Source organism: Camelus dromedarius, chromosome 31 (assembly GCF_036321535.1).
Source record: "Camelus dromedarius isolate mCamDro1 chromosome 31, mCamDro1.pat, whole genome shotgun sequence".
Lineage (NCBI taxonomy): Eukaryota > Metazoa > Chordata > Mammalia > Artiodactyla > Camelidae > Camelus > Camelus dromedarius.
Window position 1 is genome coordinate 822,281 of NC_087466.1, and position 25,888 is coordinate 848,168.

The window sequence follows — 25,888 nt, forward strand, 5'->3', positions numbered from 1 at the left end:
TTCTTAAAGCACAGGAGCCTGTTTTCCTGCCTTGCTTAGTGTCATATGGCATGTTAAACATGACACATTCATACTTCTCTGACTGTGGAACGGGAAATGCCTTGCTGTCATATTTCTGAACATTAGTCTGTGTTTTGCAGCACAGTGGATACTGAAAATGTGGCAATTTCAGCGAATGGGAATGGACATAACCTAGCAGTCATTGACTGTGTGTGATTTGCCAACTTTCTCCAAAAAGTAGGGGTAGCAAGCAAATCAGATAAATTGAGGGTTCTTGGGGTGGGGAGTTGGGTGCACTAAAAGCTGGGTGGTCCCAGGGTAGCCTGTTTTACTGTGTAAAATTGTGACTATGATTCAGACACTGACACATTGTCAAATTCTTGTGCCTGTAGCTTTCATACCTGGCCAAGTCTGTGCAGCCAATTTTATCGATGGTGCATAATGAAGATAACTAACATTCCCTGAGGACCATGTTGTGTGACATCCACGCATTGACTCACTGTATTCCCTAAGCACCCTTTGTGGTACATAACTGTCTTAAAATATGCAGCAGGGAATTATTCTGTTTGCAGATGATAAAATGAAGCTCTGAACTTTTGAAGACTGGCCCGAAATCATGCAGATGGGAAGGCGCCGTGCTGGGAGCTGAGCTCGGGCCAGGCTACAGAACCTGAAGGGCCCAGCAAGTCCCCTCACCCAGGAACCTGGCCCGCAGCCACTGCCAGGCCCTATTCTGTTTCTATGAGTGCTCATGGGAAAGTGCCATATACTCAGGATCAATCTGACTTGATTAAGTAATTCAAACTGGGATAGCCTTTTGTTGTGGACTGTAACCTAGGAGTAAAACTGGCAGTGAAGTAAGGGAGGAAACAGCCCTGGTTGTAAGAATATTTCTAGGGAAGAAAGCGCCCTGATGGGCTGGCATGGGAATCGCTGTGGTTGTGAGCCCCCTGTTGCCCTTTGGGGGTGTGGGCAGGGAAGGAGAGAGACTGTTCGGACTGGTCATAGTCAATAAAGTTTGTAAGCAGCTGAGTTCTGTTCCCTCACAGCTCAGACACCTGCAGGACATGAGGATGTTTAGCTAATGACCAACAGTGGGTAGCAAAGGCCAAGAGTGCAGTGGGGAGGAGAGATGGGGCCACCTTCTGGAAGAACCTCTGCCCCAGGGGACCAGGAAGGTAATGAATGATTGGGGATGCACAAGGGTTTATATGGCCTCATCAAGTAGTTCCTACTTAAACTGATACTCTGGACTATATGGTCAAATACGGTGGAATGACTGCTCTTATTTTAGGTTCTACAAACTCCTAAACTGATAGATTTCTATCTCCATTATACAAGCACTGCTGGGTGACCTTTAGAGTCATGTGAGGATCAAAAGAGAGAGTACTTATTAATGCTATTACCACGCTTCTACTGAATTAACACTTCAGCAACAGTATAATGGCCACGCTTCTTAACAACTGCCTCTGTAAGAGCTCTTGTAAGTCACAAATAATAATTATAAAGAAAATATATTAAAATAATAACAACTACAGTTACAGCAACTATGTTGTTTATAACGATGATAGTGTTAGCATCTCCCTCCCATATTAAACAATACCCAACACTGGATTCCTTAGGAAGCAACGCCAATGCATTTTTGGACTCTTCAAGGTCTTCACCCCATGAAGCCTTTTTACTCGCATGGGTCCACCACAGCCAGAATTGCCGTTCCTTGCATGGTGGGCTGCCACGCTGCGACGTCCTGGGCTTTTTCTGGCACCATGCGTCTGCACTGGGTAGTCAAGTTTCCACGTACCCACTCTGATTTCCCATATATTTTTCTCCAGAGCCAACAGAGGGTCCACTGGAAAGAGGCCACAGATAAGGTGGTGAACCCAAACTGAATACCTGTTGAAGGAATGGACACACATCATGGAGTGGTGGATGGATGGAAGGACATCAATTCCTTTACTCCTGTAAAGAGAGAGGGGCAAATGGTGAACTAAATCCCAAAGAGAAAAGACATTCATTGTAATAATAATGTTCAACAGTGAAAGAATCCAAACAAAAGACAAATATAAGATCCCTGGGAAGAAGACTAATTGCAACCTGTTTCTTTCACGTATATACCCTTAGTACGAATAAGATACTTAAAAACCTTTAACCAACCGTAGTTATTTGCCGGTAATAAACTTGGGATTCTTGAAGCATATTATTCACTCTCAGTGTTGAAATAATACAATCTTGGAAGATGATTTGTAATTGAGGATTAAAAAAAAGAATATTTTGGATGTATCTAACAATTTAAATAGAAATAAGAAATGTACCTTTGGGAAAGCTATGCATAGAGAATGTTGGAGGAAATACACTGAAGATAGGCAAGTGAGCAAGCTCCCTTGAGTCTGGGAAGGTGAGAGCAGCACATTCAGAGAGTCTATGAAGTTACTACAAGTCACAGAAAAGTATGCAATTAAAGTGTCTTCATAAGCAAAATATCCTTCTTCAGGAATATTTATCTTGATATATTTATGGTCTGTGTGGTCACAGGAAGTCAAAGTTATGGTGGTGGCTTAGAAGTTTTTTTTCCCTCTGTCTGTAATTTACAGAGCATTGCTACAGATGGGGCAGCAGAGATCTGTGGTAAGCTGTTCCATGGGGTGGGGGAGCGGTTAGAAATGATCAGGCCAGAGATCTAAAAGACTTTTAGACCCTCCCCTCTTAACTGGCAGAACTTTAAAGTAAACTAGAACAGGTATGTAAGTAAGACAGTGGATAAGAGGCAAATTTATAGTCCCTTTAAGGTCACTGCTAAGTCAAGGGGTAGGGACCACTCTGGCCAGGAACGGCAAGACCGTGGATGGGGTGGATGGGTAGGAGGAGCTGACATTTGCTTCTGACCTGAGTGGCAGGGTTGTGTTGCAGAAAAGCCGACAGTGCTGGAAAGATGCAGCATGTCCACAGCCCAGAAGGAGCTGTCATATCCAGGGAGGTCAGAGAGCAAGAACCAGAGTTACTGATGCCACAGGGTCAGCAACGTGGCAGCAGTGATGTCAGTATCTGTGTCCATAACCCACCTAAGACTACATGAACTCATCTGCCTATGGGGGGCAGGTAAGTAGCAGAAATGTGTGGAGTGGGTGCAGCCACTGGCAAATTGGCAAGTGGACATCCTAATGAGATGCACTGCTCACAGTCACCATATTGGAAAGGGGGCCCCACACTGTCAGATCTCCTTCTTATTCAAGACAAGCCAAAAATTAAGACTTTATTACCTATCAACCTAGTTCAAAACCCAGAAAAGTGATCATTTATAATGACAACAAAGGCACAGACTATTCAGAAATAAATTAAGGAAACATGTTAAGATGATTCTGATAAATGACTTAAAAAAAGAAAAGAAAAAAAAAAAGATGTTTCAATGAACATTAGAATGCACCATACTCTTCATTGGGCAGACTCAAGTTTGGGGGACATAGAACATTTTTCTCCAAAATAAATTTAGAATCTGAAAGCAAATTTATTTAATAATCCCGAATGGATTTAAGAAAAAATTCTGAAAGGTGACACTAATACTCTTCCAGAAATATACACAAATATACAAATAAATTACTGAGGAGCGATGTTTGAATTTCTAGTATTTGGGACATTCTGGAAAAGGATACAATAGGACCAACTCTAGGAGATATTAATCTATGGTCATGGAAACAGTGTAGAAATAGTTCACTGAGAGTATGAATGAAATATAGTACATTTCAAGAATAGACGTGGATATTTATGAGATTTTAGTAATATTATAAAACTGACACTTAAAATCAGTGGAATCAAGTACTGGTGTAATTAGCTAAATCATTAGAAGGCCTGGCACAGCGTCCTCACTTTTGACATTAAAATAAATTCCAGATACTTTTTTAATTAAAAATAAAACACCAGAAGTAACCCAACATGATTTAATCTGTTCAGATATTCAAGTGAGAAGAACTTTCTAAAAAGCTTTTGGAACAACGACCAACAACAGCAAAGGCCTAGCAACTCAGCAAGGCCAGAAACGCCCACTAGAAAACAAAACTAACCCTCGCCCAAGCCTCTCTCACGGCCCTGTATTGCTCTCTGATACTTTCTACACTTTCTTCTTCCCTTTAAAGTCCAGTTTCTTGGAGGAGTACCTGCGCTGATGACTCCTCCAGGGCTCAGAGCCCTGCATCCCCCACGGCCCTCACTGCGGCACTGAGAAAGGAGTTGCACTGCCGGTGGCTGCGTGTTTCAAACCAGTGGGCATTTTCAGCTCCTGTTTATTTGATTACCAGGAAGCTTTTGCCGTGGACAAGTATTTTCCTCTCAGTGGAATGTGTTCTCCCCTTAATTTTTGTTTTACTTAAATAAATTTAAAAAGCCCAGACAGAAAACTGTGTGTGCACATATGCACACACACAGATACACACAGATCTGTTTTTTAAAGTCTACCTAAGTATAGTCCTCCTCCTCCTTTTCCCCAGTCTTGGCAATTAAAGGTGGGCTTTAGCTCTTGCTTTTTTGCCCCACACACCCCCCTTTCTCACTATGCTCCTTTTAGTCAGTGTTCAAATCCCTCTTAAGCCAGATTACAGCCTTCTCTGTGTTGCCTCAACTAGTTTTCTCCCAACTGCTCTGCTACTCTTCTTTCTCTTGGTAGATTTCTCTTCTCCCATTTACCATGTACGTGGCCCTTTTCCCCAGGGCCTCGTCTTCAATCCTCCGCTTGGCAGGACTGAATCACCCCCACGGCCTCACCCACAGCTCCTCTGAGCTCCTGACTGGTGAATCCAGCTTAACAACGGACATCACCCCTCAGATGTCCCATAGAAACTTCGCAATCAAAATGCCACACACAGAACCATCTCCTCGAAACCAGCTCCTCCCCTTACACTCCCCCTGCAGATCCGCTCTCCAGATAGGTCCCTGGAAAGTCACCTCAGCAGCTCTGCAGCCCGCCGCCCCGGCCCTGCAGTCCCCTCTGCAGCAGTCACCACTTCTGCCGCCCACGTCTCTCTCCCTCTGCCCAGGGCCTCTCTGCAGGCGTGTGCCACTTGTCTGGGTTACCTGGGGTGGTCCCCAAAATATCCTTTCCCCCCAAAATATGGGCCTCCCCCCAAAATACTATCTTCCATTCTGCTGCCAGAATTACCAGATCTTCTTCAACATAAACATTATGTAATTCTCTTGCTTACAACTATCCCAATATATCCCTGTTTCTTTAAGGATACATTCAAGTCTAAGTACAGAAGGCCCATCGTGACAGAGGCCTTGTGCACCAGATATTCCCACCTATGGATCCTTTGTTCTAGCCCTACTTGTTGTTCCTCAGTGTGGGCAAGCCGCTTCATGCCATGTACTCTTATATGTCTCTACCTGTCTGCATGAAGTGTCCACTCCCTCTGCCACACATTAGAGAGCTAACTTCCTTTCACCTTTCAAGATTCAGTTCAAATATTTCCAGCTCTAGGAAGTCCAATTTGTGTTCACCTGCTTAGCAATCCATCAACTACTCACCAAGTCTCGCCTGGCCTGGGGAGTGCAGACACCAAGTCTTACCTGTCTTGGTCTCCCCAGCAGTTGATACGGTGTTTGGCATAGCAGGTGCTCATTGTTTGTTGGATGGATAAATGAATGAATCAGTAAAGAGATGAGAGGTCTAGAATCCCCCCCCCCCATTTAGTCAGCTGCCAGGTTGGAAAGTTCATTCTGCGGAGTTAAGGAATTTTCAGTGCAGGTGGTGGGCAGACAGAAGAGAGGTGAGGGCGTGGGGCAGACAGGCCTGGTCCTGGATGGCGCAGGAGAGGCGTGGGTGGAATTGCACTGGATAGAGAGGGAATGGAGGGGGCGGGTACAAGTAGATGTTGAAGATCAACTGATATTAAATGCAGTAAATTAAATGGAGAAAATAATACAAGAAGGGAAGATCATGTTAAGACAGCAAGGGTGGAAAAGGCAGTACCAGAGACGAAGAACTCTCACTGCCTCACTCACTGCATTTCACTTACGGCACCCACCCTCTGGGAAGGCAGCGCCAAATTCTCGAGAGACTGGTGTTTGTGCTGTGGGTGCTCTAAGTACAAAACGGTATCTTACGGCTTCCAGATTTTAAGGCTGATAGTTTATTTCTCTTATGTCCCATGTCTGAGTTCTCAGACAGCAGGATCATTCACTGGTGGGGGGAGAGCTATTGTGGTTAACCACTCAGGGTTACTCTAATAATCTCAAATGATAGTGGGGCATTCACTAAAACAAATAAAAGAAATTTCACTCAGAAAAGAACATATGCCATATAGAACCTTGTGGGGGCCTTGGGGCAATGTTACCGCCAAGTCATCTAACAGTTGTGTGTGAGTGTGTGGAAACTCCAAGCTCAAGTCACTTAAACACGTATGAGAACCAGGGTCCAGGCTGTGGTGCTCCACACATGGACGGGAAGGTGAAAAGCCTGACTACTGCCTCCGACAGGATCAGTGCAGCCGGGGAGCACGATGGACGCAGACACGATCACGCACCATCAAGAAAAGAATCAAGTGCAATTCATGCCTAGAGAGGAGAGCAGAAAATCTCTAAAACATGGAGGGGTTCCTGCCAAGGCTTGGCAAGTGTCCTTCCAGGCAGAAAAGCAGAGAAATGTACTTCAGGCGAAGGAGACTAGTGTTGGTGTCTGGGTGCGAGGCCTAATGTAGCACAGGTGGAGGGCTCCCCGGTCATCTGTCAGAAGCTGTTCCCCTTCAGCAGCTAAGAGGCATAACTAAGAAGGCAGGTGGGGTGTCATTAATGATCATGGGGAAAACTGGGAGGAGGAAACTGAGGTCACATCACTCCCAAAGGCACTTTATTTTAGAGGAACAAAAATAATTCTAAAAGCACTTGGAAATTCTATCTCCCATGAACGAAAAGAACCCAAAATTAGTTTCACTCCAGCGTTGAATACAGAATAACAGACTGCCTACTCTCAGATATGGATTGAATTTTCTAATTCGTTAGGGATTATTTGGATAATAGGAAAATGAATAAATCTGAAAAATCCCTCTAGAATAGCTGTTACTCCATCGTGTTTTGCAGGGTAGGGGGAGGCTTAATTATTTAATTGTTATTTTAATAAGACTGTAATGTTCTAAATGTCCTATCAATTTCTCCCCAAAGCGTACAAGTTTTCCTTTCAATGACCTTTATTTGACTTAACTAGAACAACTTTTTTCCAAGGCTTTTTTCATGTGTGTTAAACTACCAAATGATATGCTGCCCCCAGATTGTTGTTGTTATTATTAATGCTGATAATAGCCCCAATAAGACATATTTATGATTATGACTCATTTTGGAATAACAGGTCATTGGCTTATAGTCCTTTTGAAAATAAGCAGAATAAACGAACATAACGTCTACACCATGGACTGCAGCTGCACCCTTAATGGAACCTGGTCACAAAACACAACAAAAGCAAAGATGAAGCTCAAACCAGACACCAGGCCACAAATCATAGCTGACTGAAGTTGCCACAAGATGACCTTTCACTCACTGAGGAAACCAGATGCGTTTCCATGTATAATGTATATTTTTAAAAGCAATTATTTTATATATAGAATGTAATTTAGGAGAAAAAAAAAAACTCCCTCTATCTGTAGACTTATAAACAGGAAGCACAATGGGGTGCCTTTGCAGACATGAACCCGCATGCATAAATGCAAAGCCTATTGACCAAAATCCTTTCCTGTCTCCTAAGCTTAAAAAAAAAAAAAAAAAACTAATTCAAGGCAGTGGTGAGCTGGAAGGGCTCAGAAGCAAAACGTGCACATCATCTGCCTTCTAGAAGATAAAAGTGCACCATGCATAATAGAAAAGATGATGTTTCCTATGGAAATCTATTTTGAGATGCAACCATTTAAGGGCAACCGAGAGCTCAAAACCAAGTTCAGCCAAAGAGAAACAGAGGCCAAGGAAATGTACAGAAATGGACAAAGATATTTGAGAAGGAAGGACCTGTGCTCATCAGATACTCCAGATCAGCAAATTCATCCTGAATTCAAGCCAGTGATGTGCCATGGGGTCACTCAAGGAGCCAGGCAGAAACCATCGGCCAGAAGAAATAGGAACAATGTCAAAGGCAGGTGTGAGTTGTGGGAGGGGTGCCCCTGTGACCCTTGCTTCCATGAGGCAGGATGCTCTTGTGGGCTTTCTGCACAGGCTGGTGGGCTCACATGACTCTGTTTAGAAGGAGATCAGCCAACAGCTGTGCTACACGGGCTACAGCCCGAGCTGAGTCACATCTAGTAACGGTTCTGAGTTCATCCTTAGACGACTTGACCTGAAGGATCTGAGAGTCAATGGTGGAGACATACCTGAATGAGTTTTCCATTTCATTCCTTGGCAGTAAATCTTCAGCTTTGTACAACATAAATATTGACAAACATACACAGAGGCACCCCTTCTGAAAGCCTGATTGCCTAATTGCATCTAATGGAGAAAAGGGGGCTCCATTTCGGTATGCTAGGTCATTGTTTCTCTCGGTAACCGATGCTTCTGAGACCCAAAACATACACTAGTATAACCGACAGCACAGAAATCTCCACTGATGACTTTCCCATTTCAAGGTATTCATAAAATAACCCCAGTTTGCCATGGGATACAGATGTTTGTCCCGTTCCCATCGTGGGGTGGTCTGTTCTGCTCCCGAAACTGTGGTACCATTAGATTCATGACCCAGCTGCCAAACAGATCAAATTATAAGGCAGGATATTGTCAGATCAAGGTCATTAAATTATTACTGACATTTCAAGCTGAACACATCATCTTCCCAAGAATTTAATTTCTTGTTTTCAGGATAAATTTCTTTTTATTGCTGCCTCCCTACCCCCAAATATTGTGAAAACTAGTCCTGACTACGTACCTTGGGTTTAGCAAAATTGTAACGACTACTACTTTCTCTCCTACCTCCTTTTCAGGTGGGCACATAAGCTTTTAGAAGATACCTTCCCTCATTTGTCTTCCCCTCCCCATTTCTCTGCTATTATCCACCATGGCCTTTCCAGTCTGGAAATCGTCAGAGAAAGTAAGTAAAAGAAAGAAATACAGGGTCTGTGAGCTGGTGATAAGTGCTGCAGAGGAAAATAAAGGAGGGCGAGGAATGTGTGGTAGGGAGGAGTGGGGATGGGGCAGTGATCTTTGAATAAGTCAAAGACGGAGGCCAAGGAGTGGGCAGAGGAGGGGCAGAGGGAAGAGTGATCACAGGCCTGGAGGTCCCTCACGCTGGACAGACAGCATGGAGACTGGTGTGGGCCAGAGTGAATAGGAAATAAGTGGTGGTTTTGGGGGTGGAGCCTAAGAGACTGCAGTGAGGATGTGGGCATTTTTCCCTGTGAAGGAATTGCGGAGCCATGGAGGGTCACCGAGCAGAAAAGTGATACTCTAACGTTGGATCAAACAGGTCCAAGACCCTAATTTAAGCTGAACAGATCAAGGGCCAAAGAAGTGACCTGCCGCCTCACAGTCTGTGCAGAGCTTGAAAGAAACATAGCCTCAACTCACAACACAGTGCTGTGCCCCCTCCTGGATGCTGTCTTAAAAGTGTATCTTTTTCCTCACTCAGAGGCTTGTGGGCCAACTGAATGCTTCCCCTTTTTCAAATGGCAACTTGTCCTGAAATGAAATCGGAGTTGGCAGTGAAACAAGGCATGGACCTGTAGCCTACAGAGCTGTTGTCCCTGAAAGCAACAGCTGGCGCGTGGTTTACTCGTGGAGTTCAGCAGAAGAGACAGAGCAACAACAGACAACTTAGCATCTGGCGGAGTTTCGGCTGACTGCACTGCACGTTTTGGCGGATTTCAAATTTGGACAGTGAGGCAGCTTCACACGAAAGGCAGGTGTACACACATACATGCCCACACGTCTGTATGCACACACACGTGGACACACACAGAGTACATGATGTGACTTGTAAAGAGCTGCCACTGCTTGGTTTCCCACGGTCTCTGTTCTCAGCATTAACCTTTCCCTGGTCACGCTCCCAGGTTTGCTTTGAGATTTCTTTGCAATGGAACATGACCTTCACTTCGCAGACTTTCCCCACCTCTTTCAATAACATTAGGGGAAGAGCAGGGAGCTCTGGGAAGGGGTGGGGATATGGACTCGAGATACCCCTGAATCTGAATCCACACTTCATGGCTTATTTGTTATTTAACTTTATTTACATTCCAAATGCAATTGTTGCAGATCTCAGATGTTGATTTACACTCACTGCTGTGGCAGAATGTTGCGGTCAGTAGACCCACCACTGGATCCTCTTATTCAACACGTTCTTCCAATAATTCAGATATTACTGTATCACAAATGCCCATTTCTATATTTTGATATCTGCTTCTCAGTATAATTATCTTCCTTCTTTATTCTCTAAATCTTATGATTTTAAAACATTTTTCTGAGAAGTGGTCCACAGGCTCCTTACTTAAGATAAGTTGATAAAGACATCCTGGAGATCAAAGCCACATTTAAATCCTGAGATAAACTCTACTCTGTCATACATGGCTATGTTTAGTCTGCAAATACTTTGTCTAGTAATTTTTGCATCAAACAACAAGGTCCTACTGTATAGCACAGGGAACTACATTCAATAACATTTAATAGCCTATAGTGAAAACGAATATGACAATGAATATACATATATGCATGTATAAATGAATCACTATGCTGTACACCAAGAATTAGCACAATATTGTAAACCAACTGTACTTTCAACAAAAAAAGTTGAAATAAATTTGGGAGATGAAACTTCCACTGCCCAGGCTGCTGTCAGGATGAAACGATTCAAAGCAGGCCAGGTATCAGAAACCCCCCTAACACATCAAAACCACATGTGGGATCTTCCTTTTGAGCAGCACAGGCTAACCAGCTGTGGTCACCTGTAAATAGGGTTGAAGTCACTTAGACACTTGGCTTGGGAACATTGTGGCCACAGTGGTGGGGGACACTGCAGCACCTACGAGAATGACGGAGACAGCCTGCTGCTGAAGCCGCTCCCCAGGCCGCAGCCCAGAGCGCTGCAGTCAGGTCTGAGGTCCGGCCGGGAGCGCGCAGCTCCACAGCCCCTCAGAGCCCTGCGGTGAGCGTGGCGCTGGGACCGCGCTCGTCCATCACCCTCCCTGGCACCCAGACTCGGGATTCTCCTGGGGGAATTTTTCTCTGCCTCATACTTCCTGTCTCAGCCTCTTGTGGAATCCGGTCCATGCCCCAGGGAAGCAGGGCTTTTACCCTCCGGGATCCAAATCCATCACGGTTTGGATCCAGGATGAAACTTCCATGTTAACTCACCTGGCGCTCCCTTCTTGTGCTGACCTGCCCTCCCCCGTCGATGGCATCAGGTCGTATTAGAAGCCCCGACTGGCTTGTCCTTAGCTAAGGCTCTGAGCCTCTTGCTCAGTCTTCCTGAGAGGAACCACTCTTCTGTGGCAGAAAAGCTTGGGCTGTCGGCAACCCATCAACGACCTCGGTCTTTTGGGTTTTCTGTGTGGTTATGGTTCTCGTGCAGGGATATCAATTTGCACATGAGAAGCACCTGTACACATTTAAAAAAATACAGACACTGGATCCGCCCCCTTCTCCAGCCAAGGCTGGAAGATTTCTCCCTCCAGCAGAGGTTACACAATCATTTGCTTGGGAATTGACCACACATGTTGGCATAATCACAGTAAACTGCCCTTTACTCAGTGCTTGCCACGTGGCATTTTCAGCTTCATGTTGTCTTTGTACCCTCATTATCACATCTAATCCCTGCATTATAGATTATCACCAATTCTGTTGAGGACACTCCCACTTGCTCATCTTGAATACAAGTATCTTGGATTCTCTTAATCTATTTCACTCCTGAGTTTCCTGTTCTTGAGTTTAAAGAGTGAATTATGGACACATGTATTTTACATTCTCTTATTATATGTATCTGACTCATCCTCTAACCAAATCACATCTGGAGAAGAGAGATTTTCTCTTAAACATTTGCTTTTTCTTATTATATAGTAGTGCATACACACGGTGGAAAATGTAGAAAACATATAAAGTAAGAAAATTACAGCCATATATTATCTAAATACCAAAGGACAATGCTATGTCATTTTGGGCATTTAAATATTTTTCCTAATATTTTATCATAAAATTTCCCTAGGGCAAGTTGCTTAACCCTGGAATTGTACTAGCCTTTTGTGAAGTACAGAATAACATTCCCAGAAATGACCCCAATATCAAAATAGTATGTGAGGCTGGGAAGGCCACAGGGCTCTCAGCTTATTCTCTGAGTCCGACAAAGAATGCTGTTAATTCACTGATGTTATGCATTCGATGCCTGTGAGTCGCTCACCCACTCAGCTGGCTCAGACTGAGACCTACTTTATACCAGGTGCCTATCCAAGTGCTGGGGAGACCCCAGAGGCAGCCTGGATCACGGCATCACTGTCCTTCTTCATTTGCTCCCAAAATCCTACTCAAGAACCCCACATGGGATTGGGGATGTGGAGGCAGGTGAGTTATGGTGAAATTCATTTCATTATGTTCCTTTAAACATATTTAAATAGCATGAAAATAGTCACTAACTTTGATAAGTTTTCTTTCCCCTTCCTATGTATTTTTGAGGATGGGTATAGTTTTGGTGCAGCAAGAGTAATTGATAGATCTTTGGTATGTTAGGATTTTATATGAAAAGCTAAGAAGGAAACTGGCACCTTATACAAAGAGAAGAGGCAGTGAGGAAAACACAAGCCACCCTCGAACTTGGCTACCATTCAGCATTCCTGGTTTTCAAACAACGGAAACATAATTCAAAACATATTCCCTAAATATTTTAGCCCCGAGTAGAAATACATGGAGGCAAAGTTCAGCTCACTGGAACCTACAGCAATGTGCTTACTTAAGCGAAGGTATAAACAGACCACAGATAGTATAATGCATCCTTTACTTTAAACTAGTTCATGTGAGCAAGTTTGATTTCACATGAATTGCTTAGTACCAATTTAGGCAGTATATCCTTCTCCTTGATTGGTAAAAATAGCTCACTGATAACCAGATTCAACAAAATTTAGTGTTAAATAATTAACTTATTTGCTTCAGGAAATGCTTTTGAGTAATCTGAGTTAAGTAATTCCTCTATCTGATCTACTACTTTTCACCGAGAAAAATAGTATTATTTGCACATGAGCTACTTTTACTCCTCTGGAAAAATCTGACTGTGAGCTCAGGGTGAGAGTTGTCTACTACACAGTAGGGAAAAAAAAGATTCATTTCACAGCGAAGATCAGAATGTTTGTTTTTTTTTGAGGGGCGTGGTGAGCTGGGGGACAAGGGAAATGCCTTTGTTTAGAGACAGACCCCAGTAATCCATACTGAAGCTGAAAGATGAAGCCCTTGTGAAGAAATGTGGAAGGACACACTGACACCGAAAGGTGTTCACTCGGCAAAAACAGAGAGAAAGAAAGAAAAAATAATTTAACTGCCCTATAAAGAGAGTAGACAGAAACTTTGTAATAATGGAGAGAGAATGATGGTTAGGGAAAGGAGGAGAAACGATGAAAGGGAACTAGGATGCGGTGGGCAGAATAGCAGGTTTCTGGAGCCTACAATGAAGGATGATAAGAAAAAAAAGTAAAGTTTAAAAAAAGTAACAAAGTTTAAAATAGTTTAAAAATTAAAAAACAAAGTTAAAAAAATTAATTTTTTTTAGTGGCATGGGAGATTTTAAAATGATGGAGGTTTTTTATTTCAAAATTCAAATTGTTTGACTTTCTCCTCCATGCTCCAAACAACAGTAAGGCCTGCTTTTGTAAGTGGTTTTGGGGAACACCACAGAGAGGGGTGAGCTCTGCCGTTAGGTAGGCCAGGAGCAGAATGCTGGTGTGGAAGGCAAGACAGAAGAGAGATCAACAGTTTCATGAGAACAGAAACTCAAAGCCAGAAATTATCTTAAAAAGTTAGTGTGGTAGGCAGAAAAATGATCCCCCCCAAAGATATCTATGGCCATCCCAGAATATATGAAGAGGTCAGTTTTCCTGGCAAAGGGGACCTATGGTTGCAGATGTGGTTAAGGTTGCTAACCAGCTGACTCTAAGACAGATGAGCTGGATTATAGAGGTGGGCCCATTGTAATCACCAGGGTCGTTAAAGGAGGAAGAGGGAGGCTGAAGAGGGGAGAGAGGAGAGGAGTTGTGACCACAGAATCAGAGTCAGAGACACACAACCACGCTGACATTTAGAGGGAGAAAAGATGTCACAGGCCAAGAGATGCAGGTGGGTTCTGGAAGCCAGAAAAGTCAAAGATACAGGTTCCACTGAGGCCTTCAGAAACAGCCCTGCCAATACTTTGACTTCAGCAGGCTTCTGCGTTCAAGAACCCTACAAGGTTAAATTTGTGTTGTTTAGTGGAGACTTTTTCTTTTTCCTTCCTACTACCGTGATGTTTGGGGATACTTGTTACAACGGCAACAGTAAGCGAATACAGTAAGCTCCTTGAAATGTTCAAAAATTGCAGATAACTCTGGACTGTCCACTTTGATGTGGGATTGGGCTTATGTGAAAATCAAAAGGACAGTGTGACCTTTGCTAACATCTGCTTTTCTCATTTTTAGGAAGAGAACAGTAAGTCAAAAAAAATCTGTAGTTAATATTTTAGACAAGTGACTCTGAAAACATTATATAACCCTGTGCCTTAGGACCCCAAGAGAGTGTCTGTTGTTAGAAGAACATGGATTCAGAGAGATAGGGTCTTACATCTGAGTCCCAAAGTGGTCTCTTATCGGCAATGAGAGCTTAGGCAAATCATTTACCCTCTTTAAGCCACAGGATCTTCATTTGCAAAAGGAAGATAAGAATAAGGATTGCTTGGGTGATTAAACTGTACACACACACACACACACACACGCACACACACATATATGTACAACATTTAATACAGTGACTAGCACATACTAGGCACTCAACAAATTCCTGTTATGGAAATTTAAATGCATGTATAAAAGGAAGAGAAAGTTGTGGGAACTTGTGGGAAAACTTAGTTCACGGCCCCAAAAAGGGCCATCTCTCAAAGGGCTCTGATCAGTCTGTCCCCAGTGATGGGCTAATAAGCAGAAACTGTAGCACTTGGGGATTTAAGTTAAACATAAAAAGGAAGGCATTTAAGCATAATTATTAAACAGCAGGTACGTTTACACTGTTGGCTGGATCATCTTATCTGGGGAGCTTTAATAAGCAGAGAGTCTCCCCTGTTTTTAAGATGGGCATGCAGGAAAATGACGTGGATGGGTGGGCCGTTCTCACCCCAAGATCACGTGACTTAGTTCTCATGGAAAAAACACCTCTTGTATGTTATTCCAGATGGACTGTCCTCCCATGATTATTGTCATCTGTGTCATCAGTTCAAGGAGACACCCTCCTGGGTCACACTGGAATATTAGAAAGAAAATCTCATTTAAATTTTAGATAGCTCTTACATGAAATAAAGTCATTAATTTATGCCTAAAAAAATCTAAGGAACAGAGAGTAAAGACACTCTTCATTGGGCAACTAAGAGAAAACATGAAATAGGTTAGACTGTCAGAACACAAAGCTGTATTCTCACCTCTTCATTTCTGCATTTTCACAGCCAATACACCGGATCTCCCAGATAAGTCACAAATCTGCCCTTAAAGAATGTGATGTAGAAATACGAGGAGTAGTAGTTGACAAACTAGAACAAGATCACCTTCATGGCTAGGTTGTTGTCATAGTCAGTCTGGTCCTTGGGAGCTCTGCAGCTAGAATAAAGAAAAGTTAAGTCTGCAAAACTGTGAGGGGCTTTGAGACCCTAATCAAAGCCACGGACACATGAGTTAACACGGTAAATATGTGTGTGTGTGTGTGTGTATATATATATGTATATATATATATATATATATATATTTATATACACAATTCACACTGTTTTCACTTAAGCTGTTTTGAATTCCTTAACATAGCTAGTATGTCAATTCCAAGTGTACACACTGTTGTAAGAGTTTCTCCCACTATGAATGCAATATCCCAGAAGGCAAAAAAAAAAAAAAAAATGTTAGCCGTTCCTTAAAATTTATAGGCACAACAATATCCAATGGGCAAGAGCTGTCCTCTGTCAGGTGTAAGTGTACAGAAAGCTACTTTTAAGCATCCTGCTAAATGATATTCTCTTGTCTCCCTGAATGGCAGGAAGGTAGGGCTGTTGAAGAAAATTTACAAAACACGGGGCAACTTGCTAGAAGCATTTGGGGAACATAAAATGGGTCATCCTCCTAGTTCAGAATTTTAATTGGTCTTAGTGTTTTCAGAAGATGACCACTGAGCAGACCACTGGGAGAACGACCCAGCCATGTGCAGTGTGTGGGAAGCACTTAACTTGGGCCGCTAAGCCACTGGCTGGGATACAAGCCAGAGAGAAGAAACATTTGTTATAGAAGCCACAGTTGATGAGAATGGAGCTACACTAACAGGAACAGCATGGGGGGAAGACACATAACACTGTGATTACTTGTCCTCTTCGTAACGCACAAGCAAATCTGCCACTGGAACCACGACCCTCTTCCACTTGTTTGCAAGAGACTATTTACTTTCAACTATAGGGTATATGATCTAATGTAATTGAAATTATTATTAAGCACTGACCTGTTTACACAGAGCTTGGACTTTCTAATGCTTCCTTTGTCCCTTTTACTAATGCAAAGCTGGAGCTAATTCAATTCTCACATAGGCTAGAGAAAATATGTTTACACTTGAACTTTTCTAAAGACTCTAATGTACTGGAATTGAAGGGCCTAAAAGATACAGTCTCTGTTTTGACCTGGTTCTAAAACTGGTGTAGAAAAGACCTCAGCTGCAGAAGGAGCTTACCAGAGTCAGTCATCATGATTGCCACTTTCTCATATATGGTGTTCAGGGTCACGATGATGATAAAACTGATGAGGGAAGCAGTGATGGGCATGGCACACCTGCACAGTCAAGTACTTCCGGATTGGGTCTCTTCCATTCAGGTTTTTGGGAAGTTTTGCAGAAAATACAATGAACACTGAAAGTCCGCAGACAGTGATCCCAAAAACTCAAGCAATGGTCAACAGGAACTGACAACCCAAAAACCCAGCAGCATGAGACTCACTAATGATTGTATTTTTACACAGAAACTTGCCCGCAACCCATGCATAAACAGACAACATGCATGTGCTGTAAACCTCACATAAATGTGAGAAGTGATGTAAATCGCACATAAATGCCACAAGAGACGTGTATATCAGGCATGTTAAACTTTAGGGGAGGAGGAATGAAGGATGTCAAAAAGAATGAGTGCATCCACTAATATAACATGCTGACAGCAGAAGCAGCTGCGTGCAGGGCATAGGGAATCGATGGGAATTCAAAGTTCTGTGAATTTTTCTGTAAACCTAAAACTGCACTAAAGAAGGAAGCCTGTTAAGTATATCTTTAAATGGCTGAAAATGGAGTAACTGGTGGCATGTTCTTTTGGAGACAAGTCTGTGATAGCAGAACCAATGAAAATATCCCTTCTACATCTATAGAATTACTTAGGTTATGAACTAGTTGTAACCCATGAAGGGGATATGCTTCCTTTCAAGGGAGAACCTAACACTGATTCAGGGGTCAGCAGGTGCTAGCTGTCATCTTCATTCTGAATAGGACCAGTGAAGCTGTGGACATGCCCTGAGGGAAATAGTGGAAGTGACAGCAGGTCTCTGCTGATGAAAGCTTCACATGCTTTTCATACTCCTTGAGATCTTAAAATGGCAGGTATTCATACTCCCTGCATTTGCACAAGATTCATGTCCCTGATCCATTGTAGTTCTGACTGTGTGGACCCAAGGGCAACGGGGGTGTCTTAAGCATAAATTGCACGTGGCTGATAGGGTTTCAGTTCCTCACTAGGCAGGTTTTTTGTGGCCACTGGAGAATGCGTATTAAAGATCCCATTTTTAAACTGTTTTCTTTCCATCTACCTTCTTGGTCATAGTCCAGAAGCATGTATTCACTGTCCCTGGCCACTCCTGATGGCTGCCCCAGAGAGAAAGCTACAAAGAATGTGAATTTCAAGACTAAGTGAACCACATCACATTATTTACAGTAACAGCGGGAGGCTGGCATGCACCTGCAGGGGAGAGCAGAGGGAGTGTTTACAAGCTCCTCCTGGAGCCACACTCCTGCATCTGGATCGCAGCTCCGATGCTAGCTGTGGGGCCTTGTGCAGATTTCTTAACCTCTAGGGGCTTCAATCTCCTCACCCATATAATGTGGGGATAATAGTAGCAATTTATAGGACTATTGTGATGAGTCAATGATTTACTAATTGTGAAAATTAGTAATTGGAACATTAACCACAGGCATGTGAAAAACTCTACCTAAGTATTAGCTATGAATATGGTGACCAAGTTCTTAAAAAGGTGTTTTTCTTAGTTTTTAAGCCATCAGTTTGTAGAGAAAATATTTTATTTCCTCCTCTACTCTCTTTCATCATCCTTTTCTTTACAGTTAAGGCTTCATGCTTGTGAAAGGAATAACATTTTGGTGAGTGTGTGATTAAATGTGAAAATTAGTTAAGACTGAGAAAAATGTATTATAGAAGGTATAGTAAGCCTCCCTCTCTTGTACAGCACATATAGGCCATTTAAATAGTATGCATTTTTTAAAAGTCTGCATAATAATTTTTTAATTATGTATTAAATAAACATAACAGTTAAGATTCTTTAAATGCTTTCTATTGCTTCAGCACACATCTATTTTTCTAAATCCTCACAATCACCCTGTGTGGAAGGGAATATTATATCTCTTTTACAGATGAGGAAATAGAGCCATGTGGAGATGATGCAATTTGTCCCAAATGAAGCAACTATTAAGTGAAAGAACTGAAATACTCAAAGAGCCCAAAGACACACTAACTGTAGAGCACTGCCTCCTACATGGTCTGTGAAATCAATTCTAATTCATTGCAGAACTTTTACAAACTTGACACATTTCCATTTTTCTTCCAAGCACTTAATGGGTTCAATATTCCTTAAGAAACAGGAAAGCTTTCCATTCTCCTTCCTCAAGTTTCTTCTTACTTATCATCTTTTCCGATCTTAACTTCAATATTTGCTCATTAAAGAAAATTTGAAAGTACTGAGTTGTGGACGGAACTGCTGTCCTGGATCTGTCCCCAGTCTTAGAAGAGGACCCAGATTTTGCTTTTGTATAAATAACCTCCCTTCTGTTTTCAGTCCTGTGAATTAAGCTTGATTGACCCACTCTTTCTGAAGCACCATAGGTAGCTCTCAGATGGCTTAAGACAAATAATACCCCTCATTCTATTGGCCTTGCACATGATTTGAGAATTGGCAAACAACCCAGGAAGAGCCACTCTTATGTGAGGAGATACATGCTGGTGCCCATGTGAATGATCAGCTTCACCTATCAAGAGAGGAAGCTGCCAAAAGAGACCTCTCTTGGTTTGGATGGATGATCTGGGATGCTGAGTGCCTAGAAGCAGCATGCTGAGACATCCTTGGACATAGAATGAAGACAGGACTAAAGCAGCCCTTGACATCATCTGGGCTACAGTATCTCTCCTTGACTGAAGACAGACCTCAGACCTGAGGTTTTCAATTACAGGAACCAGTAAATCCCATGCATCCCCAATTTTTGGTTGTCGTTTAAGCACATTGGAGATTGATTTTGTCACCTAAAATCAAAAGACTCCAACTCTGAACATGAATAAAAAATAAAAAAAGAAAAATGCTTCTACCTATAGACATAATTCCTTCAGAATGTTGCATTGTTTGTGTATTACAAATCATTTTATATTTTAATTTTATTCTCAAGCTTATCATAATCATAACACTTTGACTTGTCATAAAATATTTTCATGGACACACTTTTTCATGGCTGCATAATATTCTACTATGTGAAGGGTTGGAAGAATATTTTGGCTGAGATTTTATATATATATATATACGTACAAAAGTATGTCTGTGACTTGCATCCATACTGACTTTTCCCTGCCATTTTGCAATACTTCCTGTTTAAAAGTTTTTCAAAGCTGAATTAGTGGATTAAAGCATATGAATATTTTTGACTCTTGATATGAACTGCCAGACTGCTTTCTAAGAAGGCTGGAGGAGTACACCAGAAATTGACCCAGCATCGTAAATCAACCATACTTCACAAAAAATGTCTAGTAACCTAGGCTTCGGATTGGTGATCACTGGCACTTCATCCTCATAAACAGAGCTGTGTCAGTTGAGAAGTGGAAAACTATTTCATTCTGATGTGAACTGACTGAATTTCCATTGGAGTGTGACGTCGATTTTTTCCTTTGTGAATGTGTGTTTATCTTCTCTGCCTTCTACGCTCCTGAGAGTTTTTTATGTTACCTTTGAAGTGATCTGAACTCTATGTATTGAAGGAATTAGCCCCTTGTTGGATTTGTAAACAAATAACGTACTCTGGTGTTTTGTTTAAAAATAGGATGCTTCTGATGCATGGAAATCTTTATATATTTTCCTCTGAAACTTACTGCTCATCTAGAGGTTGTATATTCATCCATATTTATTTCTAGTTTTTTTCTAATTGTGTTAATTTTTTAAATGTTTCTGGAATTTATCACAATATATGGTTCACTGTATGATTTCAAACTTTTCTTTTCCCCCCAAGTAGCTAACAAGAGTTCCATTTACTGAATAACCTTTATTTATCTCCCTGATTTGTAATGCCTTCCATCTCTTATATTAATTTATTATCAATATCAGAGCCCATATCTGGACTTTCTGTCCTACTTTCTAATCTGGCTATTCTTGAACTAGTAAAACTCTCATTATCTTATTAATTATTATATTACTAATATGATTTTATTCACAATAAACCCCAAATCAATTTTATAACTTCTGATATTTTGGAGATATGATCTTTTAATCTAGAATCATGTGATTAAAGCATCTTTTATAACTTTCAGTAGTTTTTTTTTTTTTTTTGATAGTTCCTACTATCCTTTTGTTAGGCTACTCTTAGACATTTTACCTTGGTTGTTACTCTTGGAAAATTTTAGAATTCTCTATACCTCCATCTGGTCTCTTAATCAGACCCTGGAGAATCCTAAACCACTGATCTGATTTGAGCAAATGAGGTGAAAAGAATTGGGGGAAGCACTGTGAGCAGAAGAGACTGTGGAACCTCCAGAGTGGCGCCCTGTGTTGGCTCAGATGTTCTCTGGAAAAAGTTTTCTCTATGAGACTACATAGTTCCCAGCTTGACTTTCAGTTTTCTCAACATTTCACATTAGATTTTAAAAAGTCTGTGGCAGGTTCTTACCCAGAAAAAGAGCACTTGCACAAAGGGTTATATGTATACACTTTCCCCAGGTGGTAAATGGAACACGCTCTTCTACCTAATTAAAAAAACAAGTTTAGTCAATCAAGGGATTACATCAATGAAATGATTTTTCTCCTAACTGGTCACTAAATCCTAAACATAATTAAAAAAATAATAATTTTCAGATATAGCCTCCTTATTTGTAACTGCATGGGGTTTTTTTTCCTTTTTGTCTTTTCTTTTCTGTTAACGATGTCAAACACACAACAAAATATGTACAGTGTTCATTTTAATACTATTTTTTGAAAATACACATGTGAACAGTAAACTCTTTCCCTGCCACATTGTCTGAGCTTAGGGGTCTGGGTACCTGACGAGGCCAAGCTTTAAAGCTCTATTCCTGAGCTTGCCTTAGATTTCAGAAGTGACACTAGTGACAGCTTAGTGTCTGTGCAGGACAGAAAGTTTCACTGTTGTCTGCAGCTAACTGGTCTCCACTGTGTACTTCCTTGGTTGAGCTTTATGTGTTAATTAGCTACAACTGTGAAGTTTTAGAGTTTCCATTTTAGAGTTTATATTTAGATTTTTTTACAGATGAAATCAGTAAGACTCAAGATTTACCTGGATTATAAAAGCAGATACAGTATAATAATAGCTGTCACTAAGTACATGGCCCTCCCTCTGTGCCAGGAAGTCTTCCAAGTAGATTCTGTACATTAATTCGACCCGTCCTTACCACAGTCATGAAGAAGCAACTCTCTTATTCTTATTTTATAGGAAACTATGGCACAGAGAAGCTAAGTTGTCCAAGATCACTCAGGAAGCAAGCTGCTGTGTTCAAATATGAATTTAGGCAACTTCATTCACAAGGTCTCACTACCACAACGCTGGACTCTCTAAATAATGGAGCATGCATTCACAATTAAAGTAAAACAGTTCAATTAAAAACTAAAAAAAAAAATTAAACAATTTTTTAAATAAGGAAGAACGATAAAGTGAAATGAATCTCCATCTTCAATTTTTCAACAAGCATTTTCCAATGAAAATTTAAACTTATTAGTTGGCAAATTGAAATTTAAAATTGGCAGTTTAAATGACCAAAAATCTTTTCTTCAGTAGTTTTTGTATGCTGCAAATATCATAAGTTTTGTTTTTCAGGACTCAAAAACATTATGAATATCTAATTTTGCTAAGTTTCAGCTTTCATCTCTGAATGTACAGTCTTTCACCAACATATGCTTTGACCCCCATCTTCAGTTGTAAACAACGGGAACTACTCATAATGGGGATTTTCACCAACATATGCTTTGACCCCCATCTTCAGTTGTAAACAATGGGAACTACTCATAATGGGGATTATTAGAAGCTTATGACATTGTAAAAGACAAATGTCACATTCTGTTGGTAGCTGAACCTCATTTTTTTCCATTTATAAAAAGAGGACTTTGACCTGCTCCCTCCAGACCTTTTTAGTGACAACATTCTGAAGATCTGTGATTCAGTTTATTAAATCTATAGTTGGAGACATTTTCAGATGCTCCTAGTAAAAGCATTTTCTTTCCAAGGGTTATTCATGCTCACAACCTACTGTCCTGCTGCTGCTGACTGCAAGTACCAGCAGCTCTATTATCTCAGCTGATGGAAAGAAGCAATAATACAGATGGCTCAAAAAATCATATTTTCATAGCTCTGGAGTGTTGATACAAAGATATATAGTTTTATTTTTTTTAATTTTGCAGGAGAGGCAGTAATAAAATTACAATTCCAATTATATAAAATGCCATGCTCAAACACTGCTCAAACACTGATGGCACCTCAACAAAGAATTCCCTGCTTCTTCTCCCCTTTCTCTGACTTTAGGATGAGAGCCACGCTGCTTTGTGCACATCCCAAACGGAAGGGGGAGCAGTGACTGGGACTTTGTTCAAGACAAAGGGGCACCTAGTATACAATGAAAAGGAAGCCGCAATAATGAAGGCGCATGTGAAAAAATGGGAGTAAACTATAAAAACCAATGTGTCTTTCCTTCTACATCCATGTCATAGCGGCTAATTTATATTTTGCATTTTATTATTGGTGTTTTTAAAGGATACAAATCAATGCCTCTTTTCTTATACATTTATACCAGTCTTTTTTCCCCCCTTTTTTATGTTATTATGAAGGAAGGACCACACTTCTCTTCTGTGTCCACCATTCCAGGCAATGCTCCTTCATCTTGGCTGCACATTAGAATAACCACAGGAACTTTAAAAACTTCCCTATGCCAGAATGCACCCCAGGCCACTAAGTACCATCAGAGTTTGCAGTGATGGAATCTAGGCACCAACATTTTTTAAGGTCCCCTGGTGATTCCAACATGCAGACAAGGCTGACAAGTCCAGAAGTAAACAGACCAACTTGCATCTAAACAGCGCCCACTTTTCCTGGGTAATCTCATCTATCTCCACGTGGGGACACCATGACTCCTACTCTGGCCGGACTTGTTCTTCCTGCTCAACCGTGTCCAATTCTTACTCAAGTTCTGCCTGGCACCGCTTCCAGAACTCCAGAAGTAAGCTGACTAAGAGAGAAAGAACGGCAGAATGTGGATCTTCAGAGATGACTGATGCTTCAGAAATCTGTACTTAATATTTATTACCCTTAACTGTTTGGTAAACGGTTAATAAAATCACATTTTATTTATAGGCGATACTAAAGAGAAACATGAGTTAATGCCTTTTTTATAAGAAAAAAGAAAATGTAGATAATTTATTGAACTTGTGAAAACAGACTATCTAGGTCTCTAGCTCAGGGGAAAGGTATTAACATGATGGTCAGAGGCAGGTGACTGTGTCTGATGCTAAAGTATGTGCTACCAGCACATTATGCCCACTAAAAACACAAATATCGGGGGGAAGGGTGGGTATAGCTCAGTGGTAGAGCACGTGTTTAGCATGTACAAGGTCCTGGGTTCAAGCCATATTACCTCCATTAAAAAAGAAAGTTAAAAAAAAGCACAAGTAACTGTCATGATTTAAAAGCAGTGCACGGTCCACCCTCCAAGCCTTCTCCTCACATCCCACTGTCTCTTCTGTCCGAAGGACCTGAGGGTGGGGAAGGGGATGAGAATGCTTTAGTAGCCCCTGCATTTCTATTTTCCACCACCCCAGTCACACAAAATTAAAATAATATTCTTAAATATGAAAAACAGCCATTTTCCTCAATCTTCGGTAAAGTAATTTTTAGAAATCGTCATTCTGTTATAAGACTCGTAACTTCAAATAGTAGACAAAAACAACATGAAATGTTAATTGAAAATGTGGCTTCAGGGTAAATCCCCTAAGACTTTCTTCCAACCAGACTGTTACCCCTAGGCCCCAACTCTAGAGAAATTCCAGAATAACGACTGTTCCCTCCACCATTATACCTGAGTCTCTACCATGCTCTGAGAATAAAGAGAAAATAGGCACAGTCCCTGCTTCTGGGAGCTCCTAGGTGCACAGGAGTCATCGTGAAATGATGGCTGAGGAGGCGTGTTAAGAGGGCTTGGATAACAGTCAACAGAGGGTGCTCGGGGCAGAGAGCCAGAACTGTAGCCAAGGCTCTCCCAGAGGAGGGAACCACCGTGGTGAGTTCCGAGATGCCCTAGAGGTGATCAGGTGAAGGTGTAATGTTAAGGCCCTTTCTCCCTGGGGAGCTGCACATGCAAAGGAGGGAGGCCAAAGAGAGCCAGGTCACTTCCAGGAACTGCAAAGAGTGTAGAAGTGAGCACAGGGTGTGGGAGGCAGGTGAGGCAACCAGGTGGAGAGATCACAGGTGCACATCACACAGGGCTCTGTGTGCCTCCAAGGTAGAGGAGACATGCAAAGTGATCTGGAAGGAGACAAGATAGAGGCAGGGAGACCTATTGGCAGGTTCATGTGAAGGCCTGCTGAGGCCCCGCCAGGAGGAGAGAGAGGAAAACATTTCAGCAGGTGGACGGATTGGCCACAGGTGTGATGGAAGGGCAGGAAGAGGTCAAAGATGCCGGCCAGCTTTCTGGCTTTGGCAGTGTCCTAAATTACAGTGCCGTTCATTGAAATAAAACAGGCAGGAAGAGGAGCAAGCCGTGAGAGGAGACAATTGATTCAGTTCTGGCTGGGTGCCTGTGGGCTCCAGGAGAGATGTCCAGTAGGCAAATAAAAGTAGAAATCGGGAGAAAGTTCTAGGCTGAGACAAATAGTTTTCCTGCTGCAAGAGGCTAATGGGTGTGAGTCGACAAGCTCAAGAGAAGAGGTGTAGAGGGTAGCTCTCACCCTCCAGCACATGGGAAGCATCTGGGAGCCTTTAAAAAATAGTGCACCCCAGCCTGGAGTGGGGACTTTCTACTGTTTATTGTTTTTAAATACTTCTTTCCTTTTTTGGGTGTGTAGTTAGCTTTATTTATTTTAATGGAGGTACTGGGAATTGAACCCAGGACCTCTTGCATGCTAAGCACGTGTTCTACTACTTAGCTGTACCCTCCCCACCTTTTTTTGTTTTTAGACATTAGCTCTACTGAGCAGTCAGGGTTGAGAATCAACCTGTAGAGAGCAGAGAGCCTTGG